Source organism: Miniopterus natalensis, chromosome 2, assembly GCF_054644295.1.
Source record: "Miniopterus natalensis isolate mMinNat1 chromosome 2, mMinNat1.hap1, whole genome shotgun sequence".
Classification (NCBI taxonomy): Eukaryota; Metazoa; Chordata; class Mammalia; order Chiroptera; family Miniopteridae; genus Miniopterus; species Miniopterus natalensis.
Genome location: NC_142082.1, coordinates 156,949,627 through 156,968,470, shown reverse-complemented (window position 1 = coordinate 156,968,470; position 18,844 = coordinate 156,949,627). Strand labels below are relative to the sequence as shown.

Sequence of the window (18,844 nt, the reverse complement as noted above, 5' to 3'; positions counted from 1 at the left end):
GGAACTTAATCAGTTTTTAATTCTAAGTGAACTCACACTGTATATTCTCTTGTGATCTCTTCCCAAATCCAGTGCATTTATCTTTCAGTGTCTCCTCCAAGGTAAAGGTGCATTTGGACCATATCTCAAGCAGCAGCCCATGTCTGCCACCATGTCTGCTCCTCCTGCCATTATTTCTATTCATTTGTTCCTTTATGTGTGTCTCTTAAAAAAATAAACTAAAACAGTGTAACGTACAGAACACAAATTATCAGTTCAGGCTAAAATAATATGCATCTAACAAAACTCTTCCGTTCTCTCCTAGCAGAGAGCCTAGCAGAGATTAAAAGCACACAACAGCTTAAACCCAAGGAGATGCATCCAATAAAAAACCTACAGCTTCCATAGAGTCAAGTAATTACAACAACAAAAACCCAAACAAACAAATAAACAAAAAGAGGAGCTGCGGGAAGACATTAGAAGGCAGAATGTAATTACCCGATTTGGAAGCTGACCAGGACACTGTGGCTAAGTCCCCCTTGCTGCCGAGGTTCTGAGTCTTTAATGACTACAAATGGTCAGGACTTCGCGTCCACACCTCAGCTGAAAGATGTTGACAACCAGCGGTCAGTCCTCCCTGCCACTACTCAGGGCTGAAGTCAATTCTAACCCAGAGAATAAAGGGCCACCTACAGAACCCAGTAGCAACATTTGCTACACTTGAATGTCTTTTCTAACTGGTCTAAGTGAAGCAAATTACTTAAATATCTCAGGAATCACTGCCACGTTTTAATAGCAATACACAGTGATATCATTCCTCATCTCTACATAGGGTTAAAAATTAGTGCTATGCATACTCCTTGAGTGAAATTGTTAAACTCTCCTCCTTTGCTAACATTGAGTACTGAGGATGCACCTATCAGCATGGCATTAGATGCCTATTGTTTAATCTACATATGCTTACAATCACACTAACTTATTTTTGCCTGATATTTCTTAAGAAACTGACTCCAAGTGCAGTAATTAAAATACATTACAGTAGTGCAAGTGAAATTTGGAAACCTGCCAAAGTTTCCGAGCTTATAATTTTCTTTTTTAGAGGAAAAAGTAGTTTTGACATTTTTGTACAAAACAGTCACTAACAGTTACTTACGATTTCAGGAAAATCACTGTTTTAATCATGACCTTTCAGCTGTCCTTGATTGAAAAAAAATTGGCCACCTACAGAAATAATTCTGTTGGGCCCTCATTGCTTTACTGATTGATGGCCTCATGTGGTTCTACATGTTTACAATTATAAATAAAACTATATAAAAGTGGCAGAGCTTAGCTTCCAGCTAAGTAGATAAGAATAAAACAGTTCTAATTGACAATAAAGGGGACTTCCTTTAAGTGATATCTTTCCCATGTACCTGTATCAAAATCAAATGGCATATTTTTCTTTGATTAAATGTGTATTCTTTGGATTACCATTCACTACAACCATTAATTTAGCACCCATTGTGTAAAAGACACTGTATTATACTCTGTTGGAGGTGATGGAATGTGGAAAAACAGTTTCTGCATTAGAGAACTTATCATCTGATGAAACATCAACCTGCTAACATACAATACATATGGACATGATAAATGCACATGTGCAGATACACATACGCATAAACACTGGGTTTGGTTAAATATGTTGACATAAAACTATACTTATACTTCAGGAACAACATATCAATATATACTTAAACTTATATAAATATATGTATATTAGGTTATACCAGAAAACTTTTTACTAAAATATTAGAAGTCCTTAAGTGTTAGTCCATTAGTTTTTCAATAGAAATGAAAACAAAGATTCATCCTACTAGCTAAAGATTTCCCACCTACTGTACAAGCAACAAAAATAGAGCTGGCATTCAGGACTCCATTAGATGTTTATTGAAGCTCTGTGAGGTTGAAAAGCTTTTAGGAGTTCAGCATAAATCATTCAATACACCAAAAAAAAGAAGAAAAAGACTTAAAAATATTTACTCCTTGTATTCAATTTCTATGAGTGATCTCCAAATTACAACCTTATGTTCGACTCAGAAATTGAATTAATCAATACAATTATCGTTTTAGAAATCCCTTTTGTCAACTGTAGTAGTTCACAGAATTTAAAAAAAGATTGAGATTCCTTGGATAGTAGGCTTGATGGAAAGATTGAGTTATACTGAAGGGCTAGCATTAGAAATGGGCAAGGTATAGGCTTGTGTTTTGGGGATTACAAATATTGAGTGATTCTTATCTTTAAAACTCAAAGCAATTATCTTCTAGTTGCAGTCAAAATAAATTGTTTTATGGAAAACAACATTAGAAAAATTTTTATATGATGACATCATGAATATGGATGAAAAACACCATCACATGAAATTTTATACTAAATTAATCATCTTTTAAAAACAAGTAAATTCATATTTCTGGAAGTCACCAAGATGTTCATAATCACTGACTTCAGATAAATTCAGTTCACTTCCTGTGACTGAAAAGTTCTTACTTATAAGAATTATTAGAATTGTATTGATTAATTACAATTAATTAATAGGCCACAATTTCAACATACAAACTAAGAGGGAACTGAGGCAATTACTCAGCTAACCTAGGTCTATTTAATACTTCCACATGAAATAATCAAGTATTTAGAGCAAAATATTTTTATATTAATTATCTTTTCATACATATTGACTTTGTGTATATAATAACCTTTGGCAACTTTAATATTAAAAAGGGAAGGGGGAGAACTCAATATACCTACCTAATTAAAATTTAAAACAGTTACTGAATAAGAGAGAAAGTTATGAACCTAAATGATCCAAAATGCTATCTTTCTAGTCTATATTTACCATTTGCCCTAATTTCCTCTTATGGAGGTAAGCCAAATTTGACAAGAATATATAGAATTGATTTAAACAGAATTCAACTAACCAACATTCTCAATCAATTAGAAAATACACTGATGTTAGGAATTTGTAAAGAACAAACTTAAAACCCCTAATAAATATCCTGGAGCGGGTATAGTTGATATAATTGTTTATATATGTTTCATATATAAAGACATTAAAAATATATATTTCGGCCTGGCCGAATGTGGCTCAGAGGTTGAGCATCGACCTAGGATCCAGGCGACTGGGGTTCAATGCCCGGGTTGCGGGCTCGATCCCCAGCAGGGGGCGTGCAGGAGGCAGCCGATCAATGACTCTCATCATTGATGTTTCTCTCTCTCTCTCTCTCTCTCTCCCCCTTTCCCTTCCTCTCTCTGAAATCAATAAAGATATATTTTATATATATATATATTTGGTTTCGTCCAGTTTCGTATTATCTGCTTTTAAGCACATCGTTCTTATATATGAAGCAACTGAGAGTCAATTTGTTATCAAACAATAGTATATACTAAGCACACGCACAATGACATGATAAAAAATGTATACTACAGATGGGCGTAAAAAGAGAACACCATTGAGTCAGCCAGGTTTCTGAGCATTGTCATTCTATTGTAATATGTTTTACTGAAATAAACTCCATGAACAAGTCCTGTATATACAACAGTATTTCTAAATGGAGAAACTGAGGCAACGGGGAGCAAAGAAAAATTTTTGTCAAAGAAAGTTCGGTTGGGTACAGAACCTACACACTGTAGTTTACAGCAGTCTTCTACCAACACTCTCTCATTGCTCACATCTAAACCTCTTGTTTTTATTCAAACATTCGATACAAAGGAATAAATAAGTTCACAGAATTTTACTCTCCTGAAGTTGAAAACATATTCTGATAATATTCTGATTAGTAACTTTGTTTTACCAAGCTTAAAGAGAAAAATACACAACTCAGAATGGGCTATCCTACAGCAAAACATTTCTACCCCAATAGCTTTTGTCAATTAGCATCTTGGAACTTGGAGACACGGTTTAATCAGTTGACAGTTTCTCTAAATTTGGGTAATGTCTAAGTTCCTCATTTCCAGGTTAACTTAATAACCCCCAATAAGCAGGCCTGTGCTAAACATGTGCTGAAGATTCTATAGGAAATATTCCATCAGAATATGGATATCTTTCCGTTCAAGAGAAATACATTTGTGTGTGTGCGTGTGTGTGCATTTTAATAAGCACAATTGAAAGAAACCCTGGACAAATTAAAATTTATGGCTTATTTTACATAATTTTTATAAATTCCATACCCCTATCCTTGTAATAAGACTGAAAAAGACAGTATGGCAGGGGGTTAAAAGCTGTGTCAGAGAATAACTGGATACCTGATATCCCTTTACTATAATAAAGCAATTAAACATATAACTAGAACCCTGCTAATAGCACTGACATATAAATGGAGCTTGGAGGGTGGGGGAGAGGGGTTCAGTGAGAGCCCTTTAGTAGGGGAGGCTCTGGCTGCTTTGGCCCTTCCGCTCTCTGTCTTTGTGCTTCTACTTCTGCCTTGACATCAGCTGGAGCCGGGCTGCTGACGCCCCACCAGCCTTCCTGTGGGGAGCTCATCCTGGCTGGGGAGCTCAGTTGGTCAGCGGGCAGATCCCCGGTCAGGGCACATCCAGTCCATGAACGCATAAATAAGTGGAACAACAAATCGATGTCTCTCTCTCTCTCCCCCTTCCCCTCTCTAAAGTCAATCAATACATTTTTTAAAAAAGAGAGGAGCTCATCATGGCTCAAGACTAGGCAAATGTTAGCACCAGAATGTGGCAGGCAGGGAACACAGACCAGCCAAAACCATTATCCACAAAGGGGACAGAAAAATGTTCGAGAAGAGACACAGAGGGAGGGGAGAGTAGTGGCTTAAATCTGTGACATTCTTTCCCACCTGGGCAATGATTTGCTATTTCTCAACCAGATCTTTAGGATGTGATAGGTACTTCAAAGGCTTCCTTTTCATAAAGTTTAAACATAATCTCTAGTTGTTTGTCAGAATCTCTCTCTGTGGATGTGTTTATATCTATTGTTTTGAAGAGCAACGAAAACTAATAAACTCCATGTGAGCTCACCGTAACCCCCATGAGGACAGAGTGAGTCTTTTCTATTTGCCATTGAGCCCCTGAATAATGACATTTGAAATAGCAACCTGATGTGTCAGCACCCCCCATTCCATGTATAGGCTTTCTCATTTGGGTCACAAGGAACCAGAGAAAAAATCCTCTGCTTTTTCGTATGGAAAGATCACTCTATATGTGTAACAGCAAAAGAATTTTAGTGTTTTGGGTACTTTTAATTTATGGAGAAAAAAGAGTTACCAGGGAAAAGAGACATCAAATACTAACGTGAAGACCATGCACCCCTACTCCTGAAGGGCAAGTTCACAGTAGAGGTTTGGATGAGATGGCAGCTAGCAGAAACCCCTTTACGTTTAATCTCCAAGCAAAAGGAGGACCGTGGCCATCATCCCGAATGGCTCTCTGGGAGGCATCAGCCTCACAGATATCCATGACAAACCAAAACAGGGTATAGGTGTGGCTGCACAGAAGGTCAAGGTCGAGAGGCCCCGATGTGCCCCCTTATTCTGCATGGATGGGAGCTAGTTGAGGGAGAGGATGACAGTCTGAAGGGGTCCCACTGAGGGTTGTGATAAAGGGCCACAGATGGGAGCCATAGCATGGCCGGTGGGGCTGAGGTCCTGAGAGCGATACCAGCAGGGATGAGTGTCCATCGCTAGAGATCAGTACAGCACAACTCATCTGCACTGGTAAAAAACAGACGAGGGCTGTAAAACAGACATCACTTCCCACCTTTCCCCCCACCCTTGAGCAGTTACACGTATCAGTAGGCATGTACCAGGACCAACACGTCAGAGTAATTCTGTCATGACCCACAATTAAAGCATGCTGCAATTTTCAGTCAAACAGCCAATTCTCTTTGAGTCTCTCATTGAACCAATAAACTTAGAATCTCTACGCCTGAAAGGATGCCGTCTAATGAAAGAGGTGCAAGTTCGTACCCTTGACTCCAATCATCTCTGTTTGGTAAACCAGGGGGAGAAGTTCAACTGCATGGTTTGGAAAAGAGCCCAGGCCAGCAGATTGTGCCGGGTAGAAATAACACTAGTCTGTCTAGGTAAGATCAGTGCCAATGGTTCCAACTAAAATTAGAAAAAAGGAGACAGCACCTTGGCTCATGCTTATGTTGGAGACAAGACTCTAACTCCTGCTAAAGCCAAATGATGGCAATTCAATTCCTTCCTGCCAGTTGCAAATCCCTACACTACCACTGCAGTACTATCTAAAGGCACTTGCAATCCAGAGCACCTAACAAGAGAGGTGATTTCTTAGATTAGCTATTTAATGGGTTAGCAACTCAAGTGCTAGCAACTCAATGGTATGCATATATTTATTCTGAGACAATAGGTATTTTTCAAAACTATAGGTCTATTGTTAAAAGAAAAAAGTAGTAGAACCTTATTAATTTGAGGTAGATAAAGGATATTCATTTAATTTTAGTGTAAAACTAAAAAAAAAAAAATCAAGAATGACTTTGCTGCCTTCACAAAACATTATCAAAAGACCCACAACATTATTTATGCATTTCACCAAATATAACTTTGCTCTCATTTCATACATGTCATGAGGCACCATGTCATAGTAGAAACTGGGCCAGGAATCAGGAAATCTGGGTTCTTTTTCTGGCTGTGTCACTTATTAACTATGTAAAATAATGCAAAATTTAACCTCTCTGAGCCTCAGTTCCTTGTCTACAAAATCAGCGACTTAGAGAAGCATTATACAGATACTGTATTGCTCTCTACATCATTGGTGATCAGATTACATTTTAAATGTTGTATGGTCTTTATAACACGTCTTGATATTAAGCCTTTCATAAATCCTGGGTTTAGAAGTCAAATATGTGTAATAGACAAGGGGCTCTGATTCTAATGGTAAAGAATTAAATAGTGTTTTTTAAATTTGATCTACTCTGTCATGGCAAGACACAGACTTATAGATAGGGACAATATTTGTGTCTCTTGGCAGATACTGTAACCTTTTTGGCAAATGTCAAAGCCATATAAAGTCTCTGACATCATTCAAAGTATTCTTTGAAGAAAAGAGTATGCTGCCGCTAGACAGAAGGAACTTCTCCAGTGCCCCAGAGTAACTCAGGAAGCTGAATCTCTGGAGAGTTTCAGGTGCTAAAGGAGACCACACACTCAGAATATTCACTCTGAGGCCTCTGTCAGATTTAAACTGCTTTTCATCCTGCATAGGTAAGACAATTGTATAATTATATTATTGCCCACAACTCCACTCCTAGGATTCACATGCAATCTACAGAATTTTATTCAAATCACCCTAATGCTCAACATACTAATTAATGTCTCAAAAGACCATGGAACTCGGCTGCTACTCAAGGGTCCTCTGGGCCCAACCTGTTCCAGTGAGTAATACCTGGCCAGGAGAGCAGACCTCCATCCTCACTGGTTGATGCTGGACCATCAAAGAACTTTCTTTACTGAACACAACTCATAACGTGGTCAATAGGCTGCTCACTGCCCTGGCTGTCGGCACCTGGCGCTTTGGTTCGGTTCCTGGCACCAACTCAGGGGTTTCTGGGCCAAGGCCCACAGCCTCTCCGTTAAATGCTATTGATAATGATGCTTCGTGAGTACGTGCACTATAATAGCTCTGCATTCCCACATTTGGCAAGAAGATTTCCACTCCATATTGTGCACGAGTGTGAAAAGAAAATCTATATCTTATCTACTTTTAGGTTGCGGATTCCTTCGAAAAATCTTATAGAATCAATTGACCTGTATCCTTTCCTCAGGAAAAAAACACGCAAACACCCAAATCTTATACATGAATGTTCATGTAAACTTAAGAGGTTCTCTGATACTAGGAGGTTCAAAAACTCAAGGGAACATCCTGGCCTAGAGTATAAATCCTTTCTATACTTATTAGCTATATGATTTTGAAACTGCTGAATCTGAGTACCCTCATCTATAAAATCACAGGTAATGAACTCAATCTCTCTGCCTACATCTTATAACTATGTTGAACATGAAATTTTTAAACAGGAGTGTATGTGAAAACCAGCTGGTGGTACGTAGAGCTCCTCGCAACGCTGAGTTGCTCTTGCTCTAAGTTGCTATTAAAGGACCCTGCTGTCACAAAGCTTTAACTGGCACTACCCCTGCCCCACTGATTCCGTCAAGCTTGGGGGGCGGGGAGTCACCAGACCCTGTTTCTAACTTAAGACTCTGAACGCTGAGACTCACTGATGGCTGTGCTGTGTCCTGTGCCTGAACTTTCCAGCATTTGTCTGATTACTGATCTCTTTGCATACATCCATTGAACTGAGTATACTCACCCTGTCTTCTCTCTCTGGAGATATTTTTATAACCTGGAGTTTTACCCCTACCAAAATATAGTTGCTCCTTCATTGGCATTAAATCTTGATTTTCATGTGTGGGATTCTTAAAGTTATTATTGCTGGGCTTCATACTCAACATTGCTGCTCTCCCCCATTGGTGTAAATAATTAGAAACCATATTGCTAAGATCATTATCCCTATTTTATTGGAAAATAGACTAGAAAATGCAGAGGTGTAGTAAGTACCCTCAAGGCTTACAGTACAGTGTGTGACAGAGCCGGTTACAAGAACCAAACCTCATTCACAGCACTACTTGTCACTCTATCACAGCTCTTCCTGTCTTCCTAGAGCCTACTGATATTAAGCTTTTATATAGCAAACTCTTTTCTTTACAAAAAAGAACGGGTAATTCATACAAACATTTTATTTTAGGAATACATTTTAATTCTGTCTTTTTCAATTTAACATTTCATTTTGAAATAATTTTAGACCTACAAACTGGATAAAAATAGTACAGCAGTTCCAGTTTCCTTGCATATTAACATCTTACAGAACCACAGTATATTGATCAAAACCAAGAAATTAACATTGATACAACATTTGGCTGATCTACAGACCTTGTTCAAATATCAGCAACTGGCCTACTTAATGTCCTTTCCTCAGACCATGAGCCAATATTTAGTAGTCATGTCCTCTTAGTCTCTTTCCATTTGGGGCAATTCCTCAGTGTCCCTTTGTTTCTCATGACCTTGACAGTTTTTAAAAGCACTGCCCAGTTATTTTGTAGCATGTCCCTCAATTTGATATTTCCTCATGATAAAATTCATATTATGCATTTTTGGCAAGAACATGAGAGAAATGATATTTGGTGCCTTTCTCAGTGAATCACAGGAGTGGCACATGATGCCAATATGTCTCATTACGGGTGATGTTAACTTTGATCGCTTGTTGTAGGTGGTGTCTGCCAGGTTTTTCCACTATAAAGTCACTGCTTTCCCTTTTGTAATTAATAAGCATTTTGAGAGAAGCTATTTTGACACTATGTAAGTACCCTGCTGATGATTATATTTTCACCACTATTTTAGCATCCAGAGATGATGGTGGCCTGAAAACATTATTACTGTCGTCTTTACCTAATGGTGATTTTATATTCCCATCACTACTTCGAGAGTTATGAATTGGTATTCCACTGTTATGCAAGAACTTCCCTTACTCCCCATTTACTCAATACTTTTTATAACAGCATGGACCATATTGAGTGTAATCTATTACTACCATTAATTTTTTGTTCAAATGTTCCAGATGTGACCAGTGGGAGCTACTCCTGTGTCCTTTCAACTTACTTCCATCATTTGTTAGTTCTCCCTTACTTTCTTGCACCACAAGATGTGCCATTATTGCATTTTATACATATCTTTCCTGTTCTAGCCCTAGAATCATGCATTTCTATAAGAATTCTTGTTTTATTTTATTGGATACTGGTACACAGAAACCAATATCCAGGTACTTGGCACGCTCATCACTACTGAAGTATTATTGCTTCTAGGCCTCTCTGCACTATTTCCACTTGGCAGCATAGCCTGGAAATCACTCTATATCCATTCATTACTTTTAGAGTCGAATGGTATCCCACTGTGTACAGTTGCCACAGTACATTCAACCACTCTCCTATGCATAATCACTTAGTTTTAAATATTTTACAATTATAAAAAACGCCATAATGAATAATCTTAGGCATGTGATTTTCATATTGTTGAAGGTATGTCTTCAGGATAAATTCCTAGAAATGGGATTGTGGGGTCAAACGGTGTGTAGAGGTAGATTTGTTAGATATTGCCCAATTCCCGTGCAAAAGGCTTGTACCATTTCCCTCACCATCAGCCGCCTATGAGAATAAAGCCTGTGTTTTCAAGTCTTCCCCCAAATCATTTTAGCAGAGATGCTGAGCAACATTTGAGTGGTTGGTTTATGTTTACCTCTTCTCTCTGACTACAGATGTCATTTAAGCATAGTGCTAACAACCAAAGAAAAGGTTTACATAACTGTAAAGAAAGAGGAACAAAAAGAACAAGAGCTGGAAAACATCACTCTTGGGGGGGAAAAATTGGCTTTGATTACAACAGCTTAGGATGGAAACATATAGCTTAGAGTCTTCCCTCTGAAAGCTTAGCAAACCAAGATTTTACAGTAACTTTTCCCATGGCCAAGATTCAGCCCTGTCTCCTTTATGTCCCCAAGACCCATACCAATATTACAACATGTTGCACATAGTACTTGAATTATCTGCTTACATGCCTTTCTAGCATTAGACTTTTAGCTTTGAAGTCAAGACCACCTATTGATCAACATATGTATCCCAACCCCTAGCATAATGCTCAACATATAAAAGTTTATGCTAAATTTTTGTATGATTGCATTTTCCTGATAAAATTTTTAAAAGCCCGTTAAATTAAAAACTAACATTTCCTGAGTGCTTACTCTCTTCCACACACTATCCTAAATGTTTTACATATATTGTCTCATTTCATTCTCTTAACGATCACACAAGGTTGGTTGTATTATTACCCCCATTTTATAGATGAGAAAACAAAGACTTGGGAAGACAAATTACTCGCTTAAGGTGATATATCATGGAAAAAAAGAGCTGGGATCTGAGTGGAATTTGAAGTGAGGTCTGTCTCATTCCAAAGCACATGCTGCTTTGCTTCCTGATTCCTGGTGCCCCTTAGATCATAACTATGCCGGCAGGTTCCTACTCTGCCTACTGTAATGCCAGTGCTAACTCTACATTAAGGATTTCAAGCCATTGTGTCACTATGAAGAATAAAAGGAAAGGTGGTTGTTTTAATGGTTTCCAAATAGACTCTTAAAAGGCTTTCTGAGATTTTTACCTTTTGGCAAACACGGCTCTGACTCCTCTGATACATGCAGACATTTATCACACCCTTGTGACTTGGATTATGTACAAGCATCCTATTAAAGAGTTTTCAAAAGACTGAAATGTGGTTTCCTTTCTGACAGCAAAGGAAAAATAAAAAGATGTTCTTTGCCCTCCTGTTCTAATCTGCGTTTGGAAGTCAAGTCTGCAATTCCCAGAACTCTGTCACCAGCTTGTTACATTTCCATAAATCTGTCCAAGAACACAACACTGTTCCTCCCCAAAATGTAATGTAAACTGTAAAACACATGCACATGATACCTGGATCCAATTTGCCCTCGTTTTGTATATAAGTGAAAATAAAGCGATGCTTTAACTCTTACAAATGCCAATATCACATTACTTAAATAAGTGCCACCAAATCATTATTGAAATTCTGATAGCATTTGCCCTACTGGTAAAAGAAAATTACCTGTAATGCATAGTTTAAATAATTACTTTTAAACAAAAGCTTCTCTTCTGCATTGCTTATTTATCTTTTGAGACCAACTCAGCAGGGCTATGTATTTTATTAAAACTGCCTTCAGACTGCTAATGGCAGGGCGTCTGTTAGCGCAGGAAAAGTGATGGCAGTTTGACTCCTTTCCTAATATTGGGAGTTAGTCCAGACACTTAAGAGCCAGAACTCTGCTGTGCATTTGACTATGTTATCAACACTTTACTTGCTAATGATACTAGTGACAGCATTTCAATATGATGGGTCAGGCTTAAATACAAAAGCTTATAATTGTGCTTGCAGAACCAAAGAAACTCTCCCTGTACCCCCCCAAATTCCTTTTATCAGAAGATCAGCTGGTGTTAAGCTTCAGGACTGGGAATTATTTGGTAAGCTTCTGCTCAATACACTTTTCCCCTTCTCCTTTCCCCACCTTGAATGGAGAGCCTCCATCAGCACCTGATATCTGCCCGTTCAGAAAATGACAACTGAAAGCCTTCCTGTGGAGCAGCCGTGTGCCAGCTACCCAGCAGAAGGTCACACTGATGACTTCCCTGGGGCTTTTATTTTCCCCAGGGAATTCCACAGCCAGGGCTGACTGCTTGCCAAATACGCTGAGTGCCACAAACCAGCAGCGCTGAGAGCCCTCCACCCTTCCTGATGGGAAGAAGCGAGCAACTGTGCCGAACACCTGTGTCAGCTCCTGTCCCCGGGGCCACCCCAGGCGTTCAGGAACGGGGCTCCCCTCGTCTAACTGGCACTTCTGCCCAAAAACTTCTCAGTAGTCTTATGATAATAGTTACGTGTGTCAGATCTCTATAACATCAGCATGTTTATCTACTGTTGACGAGAGTGACTTGTATAATCCCTGACTTAAGTATTTTACTGTAAGGGCCTAAAGGCAGTCAGCATAATGAATGTATCTCCTGCTGCTGTGAAGGTAGAACAGCACCCTCCATCGCCCCCTTCTCCAGCTACCCCAACCAACCTGAGGACCAGAAAACAGTCCGAGATGCGGAAGGCACGATTCCATAGACGAAAAAGGCAAGAAAGTAAATGGAGATAGCAAATTAAAACTTTAAAGAATGGTATATATGAAAGGAGAGGTAGCTGGAGGAAGAGGAAGGGCCAAAGGGAAGTTTTTGGTTATTTATTTTAAGATGGGAAACCTGAACATGCTTAAATAGTGAAAGTTTCAGTGAAGAAGTTTAAGTTACTAGAATGAGGAATCCATGTTCCTGCCCTGGCCTGTGTGCCTCAGTTGGTTGGGTAACATCCCATACACACAAAGGCTGTGTAGTTTCCATTGAAATAAATGACAAACAAATGGGAAATTTGGCTATGCAAAGGAACTAATCTAATGCACACTATTTTAACTATTACATGTCATTGTCATTAATGTCTCTATTACAAAACAATAAATTATTATGCAAAGTCAAAGAACAGGACTCAAATTCAAAATAATTCTGCAATTTAAGGATGTGAAAAAGAAAAATGATAGCTGTACTATCTATCATTAGGTCCTTGAACACAATCATCAGACAATATCCTGATCAGATAAAATTGCCCTGATCACTGTTAATTTAAGTTTATTTTCATTTATAATTTATATTCCATGGATAAAGAATAATTTTAAAAATGCTCTGCACAACCTGTAAGTCTGAGTGACAGGTGAGACATAGCATGTCCCTCATTGGCTAAAATCCCTTTAATGATTCTCATCTCATAACAACAGTCAAGGTCCTACCGTGGTCTACCGGGCCCTATACGATGGACTCCACATCTTCCACCCCACTCTCATCTCTTGTCCACTCCTTCCTCCCCTCCCACCATATTGCCCTTCTTGAAACCCCTTCAGCACACCAGGCACACTCATACTTGTTCCTGCTGCTGAATGAAACTCCGTTCCCCCATATATCCAAATGGTTCCCACTCTCACTCCATCCAGGTCTGTGCTCCATTCTCTCCTTCTCAGAAAGACCTTTCTTAGACACAGTATCTGATACAGCCTCCCATAATTCTCTACTTACTCCATTGTATTTTCTTCTTACTACATATCCCCATCAACATATATATCAAAATCTTCAACTTATGTTTTCCTCCACTAGAATGAAAGTTCAAGGAGAGTAAGAACTTCTGGTGAATGAATGAATGAATTAATGAACGAGTGAACAGATAATCATCTTTTCATTCCATCTATCTGAACAGGAAGTTTCCCCAGAGAAACAACAGTAAGAGAAACAATCTTAAAATTCTTGATTTCTTCAACTATCCATAAAATCCAAAGTATCAGTATTGATTGCATTCTTTATCAAATTATAAATTGGTATAGATCGCAAACGATGATGGTATTTTCTGTGTGTGTTCACAAGGCTGTACGCAGAATTATTTGTATTCCACAAGCTGGAAGGCAGCGTAATGCAGAAGGCCTGCATCACGTCAAAAATACAGATTTACCTTTGTTAGGAATATGTCATGTGACACTGGGTGGCAACTTAAGTTTGTAAAATAGGGGCCCAGACTGAGGTTCTTGCTATCACTCATGAGCAGGGATATCTGAGATACTTGTCTCTTCCTCCTTTATTTTGCTTCCAAATGTACAAACCCAAACAAGAACCAGATTCCATTTAAAGTCAATATTTACATTAATAGCTGGATGCCAAGAAGAGCCACTACATTGGGCTTTATTTCTTTTTGTTTAGTTCAAGGATATTTGTAAACTGAAAATGGGGGGATACTTACTACTAGAAAACTCTTTACAAAAGTTATCACCCAAAAGCGGTCCTCAACTCTACAAGAATCCGTGTAGACACACTTACAGGCCCAATTTCTCAGGCATATGATTCTAAACACGGGGTCCTTTCAGGACTCCATATTTAGCTATAAGCAGAGACGTTAGCAAGATCTACTTGAAATTATTTTCCTTTTAGATGGAGGGGGGTGTTCTCCCAAGATACACAACAATCATAATCTGTGGAGCCCCTGATGCAAATGCTAGGGAATCACTAAATCCCTGAGGCATCCAGGGAGAACTTTAAGCTTAGCTCCTTTCTAAATAAGCCATTTTACTTAGAGAGATGTGATCCAACTGAAGGACAAAGGCATTTATCTCTGTGGGAGATGAAAACTGAAAACCCACTGGCAGTTGCTCAACAAGAGACCTGGATTCCAGAGGGTCTGTAGAAGTAGTAACACCGGAGGGGTAACAGAGAAGGAAAGGATCCCCAAGCTTCTACCAATAACTAAGCAAAGGTAGCGAGAGTTGTAGTCACTGTTTAAAACAAGTGGGAGGCTTCTCTGAAGCTGGAGATGAACACAAAGCTGTCAGTCACTCATGGTGACACCCAGGGCAGTGGGACTGCCGATGTCAGCGTGGTTCCAGCTTCCTGAGGAGTGCGACTGGCACCAAACCTTCCACAAGGGCTGACAAATGCTCACAGCAGACCCTTTGAGTGTCGGGATCTTCCTATTTACATAGAAATTGTCTGTTTAATTAACCTTCATTCTACACACGGTAGTCAGCATTCAGTACTTAAGATTAATGTGAGCAGATTGATTCTGAGGAGGGTCAGGAGCTTCCAGAGGTGGACCCAAGTCCCGAGGACACAGCAGAGAAGAAAGAAAACTTGGTCTTCATGAGCCAAGTGTTCTCCTACTACAATTACACAATCACATTTTATTTGTTTTAAGGCCTTGATTCTGAAAAAGTTCTCAAGAAACCTTCACTTCAAAACAGCTCATACACCATAAAGAATGATAGAAATCGGGGTATATCTATAGATCTTATTAGGTTAGAAATTTCCTTCTAGTCTTGACATTTCTTTCAATTATTTTTTCACCTTCAAATCCTAAAAAGAGGATACCCGAATGCTGGACTTTTCTCTATAAAGGTGTTAGCCATGATTTGCAAAACTGAGAACATAACAAGTAAGCACATACGAGAACTAAACCAGGAGCAAGAGACATCAGAACTCCAGAACTGGTGGCAAAAGAATTATCAGCAAATGCAAACGCAATGTCCTGACCTGCTGCGTCTCCCAGGCCAATCTCTCCCGCTCCAATGTCCTTGGTCTTATCTATAGCTTCCAACGCTAAAGAGAAGAAAAGAAAAGCATTTAGTGAGAAATCAAGGTAATTCCAAAATACTCAGGTGAAAAACAATGTAACATCATAAAGAGAGTTAAAAGAAGATACCTACGATAAAATGGTGGAAGAATTATTAAGTAATCTTCACTGTAATAATTTTTAAAAGACCACATTCATAGCCACATAACAAAGTCAGACTCACAAGACCGTGCCAGTTAATGGTTGATAAATGAATGATGAACCATTGAAAACCAAACTTTTATAAATGACAGTCAAGATATGACAGCTTAAAGGTAAAAATAGGAACTAGTTATTTTGAAGCTGCACCAATTAAATCACTTCTTCAAAATCTTTATATTATTAGTTCAGTCATACAAGCACATGTATGTGTGTAGCCCTGGGACTAGTTTTATTGAGAGAAACAATTTTAAGCATCTTTATAGTCCATCATGGTTAACTTAAAGTGTAACTATAATACATTACTTACAGCTACAGTACTTTATGGAAAACATGCTAATGGGCACTAAAATCTATTAAATACAGACTAGCACTTAGCAAAGCATGGTGTTATGTTGCACTAGGATACTAAGCTGTATAAAACCATGAGGTTTACGAACACACTGGATAATTTCTAGGTTAAAAACAACAACAAAAACAGCAAAATGAAAACAGAAACACTCTATTTTTACTCAGTCACTTTAACGGAGACAGACTCCAGTGTCATAAGGACCAGGTTTAATCATTGGTCCCATGACAGAAGAGTTATAGGTCCTTGGAAGTTTATCTAACCTCTTGAAGTCTTATTTTCCTGAAGTGTAAATGGTTTCACAATCTTGACATGAATCTAAATTTTTTTTAAAAAACTTTCAATGCATATAACTATTTTATCATGATTTCATTATTTATGTATGGCTATCCAATAACTTTTTAAAAATTTATCTTTATTGTTGAAAGTGTTACAGATATCCCCTTTTCCCCCCATTAACCCCCTCCACCCAGCATCCACCCCTGCCCCCCCCCCCGGCCTTCTCCGCACTATTATCTGTGTCCATGGATTGTACATATATGCATCTAAGTTATTTGATTAATCCCCCCCACTCTCCACTCTCTGAAATTCATTTGACTGCAAGTTCAACAGCTATTCTCAACTTTTCAAGCTTTGATTCCCCAAATGATTAAGTTCTATGGTTTTAAAACATTTAAACATTTATGAATGGTTTTTGCATGTGTATATGTGATATTGTTGGCAACATATTTATTCAAAATTGTAAAAATATAAATTATATAAATTTTCTTCCCTGGCATGGTAGAATGACCTGCATTATCAACCTGATGATGTGATCAGTACTTTAAGACTTCAAAATGATCCTTTCAGGATAACGGATAGAATTCCATCTCTGGGATATGGGTCTAACATATCAGAGGCAAGGATTTAGAGATGATCTAGGACAAGGCTAATTGTTTTTTATATCCTCACTTAGGATACCTCTTTCTATTGATTTGATAGAGAGAGAGAGGGAGAGAAACATCGATGTGAGAGAGAAACATCGATCCCCATCATCCTTTGCAAGGTGACTGCCTCTGTGGCTCTGTGCTGATACACTAATCCCTGTCCCCAGGGGCACTGGCCTCATCTCTGCCCCTGTACCCAAGAAGCTGGTGCTGATGGCTGGTATCAATGACTGCTACACCTCAGCCAGGGCTACACTGCCACTCTGGGCAACTTGGCCAAGGCCACCTCTGATGTCATCTCCAAGACCTACAGCTGTCTCACCCTCAACCTCTGGAAAGATACCATGTTCACCAAGTCTCCCTATCAGGAGTTCACTGACCATTTTGTAAAGACTTGAACCAGAGTTTCTGTGCACAGGACCCAGGTTCCCCCTGTGACCATTACATAACATTATACAAGAAAAAAAAGTAAATTAAGCCTGGTAAAATAAAAATAAAAATGAAAGAATATATAAAAAGATGGAAAGACATCCCATGGGTCAGAATACTTAATATTCTCAAAATGACAATATTCCCCAAATTGATCTACAAATTCAACACGATTCCTATCAAAATTTTAGCTGCCATTTTTGGTAGAAACTGACAAGCCGATCTTTACATTCATATGGAAATGTTAGGGATCCAGTATAGATAAATAATCTGGAGAAAGAAAATGTTGGGAATGCCCCCTTCCCGACTTCAAAACATAAGACAAAAAACTGCAGTAACCAAGAAGCGTGATACTGGCATAGGGATTCAAATGTAGATCAAGGCACAGAATTGAGTGTACAGAAATAAACCCAGACATTTATGGTCAACTGATTTCTGAGACACTTGCCAAAACAATATATTGAAGGAAAGAAGAGTTGTGGTATGACAAAAAGAATAATAATAATAGCAAAATATCCTAGTTCCTGGCACAGAGCTTCAAAAACCCTTGGAGTTCCCTGAATGTAGGCATGCCTTTTGTGATGCTATGCTATGGGGTGACTCTTGGCACAGCCCCTAGATAGCTTCAGAATGCAAGAGATTGTCAAAAAAAGGAAACGTGATTTGAAAGCTGGAAATTTCAGAACCACTTGCCCACATACCTCTGGAAAGAGGAGAGGAACTGGAAGACAGATTCATCATACGGTCAATGATTTAGTCAATCATGCCTATATAATAAAATCTTACTAAAAAGCCTATAAAAAGTGGGGCTCAGATAGCTTCCTGGCTGGTGAATATACTGATGTACCCATAGGGTGGCAACCCTGACTCCACAAAGACACTCCTGTGCTCAGAACTCTTCTAGACTTGTCCTACGTACCTCTTCATCTGCCTGTTCATTTGAATTTTTTATTATAAAAGGGTAATCAAAAGTATAACACTTTTGAGTTCTGTGAGTCATTCTAGTGAATTACTGAATATGAATTACTTGGAAACTGCAAATTTGTAACCAATTCAGCCAGGCAGAAGTGCCCAGTGCTGATAGACCTCACTCTCAACTGGCTTCTGAAGGTGAATCTGGTTAGAAACCTGACCGTTTAACTTGTGGGATCTGATACTAATTCCAGGTAGTGTCAGACTTAACTAATGGTAGGA

The 18,844-nt window shown here is 38.7% G+C and overlaps 1 protein-coding gene across 2 annotated transcripts in view; it reads right to left on the bottom strand.

Moving 5' to 3' along the window:
• Nucleotides 1-18,844, bottom strand: part of SOX5 (SRY-box transcription factor 5) — an 898,547-nt gene that overhangs the window by 578,599 nt on the left and 301,104 nt on the right. For both annotated transcript variants that reach the window (XM_016197392.2, XM_087814757.1), the window contains exon 5: nucleotides 15,709-15,774. The gene's annotated coding sequence lies outside the window, so the exon portion shown is untranslated. The remainder of the gene's footprint in view (nucleotides 1-15,708; nucleotides 15,775-18,844) is intronic.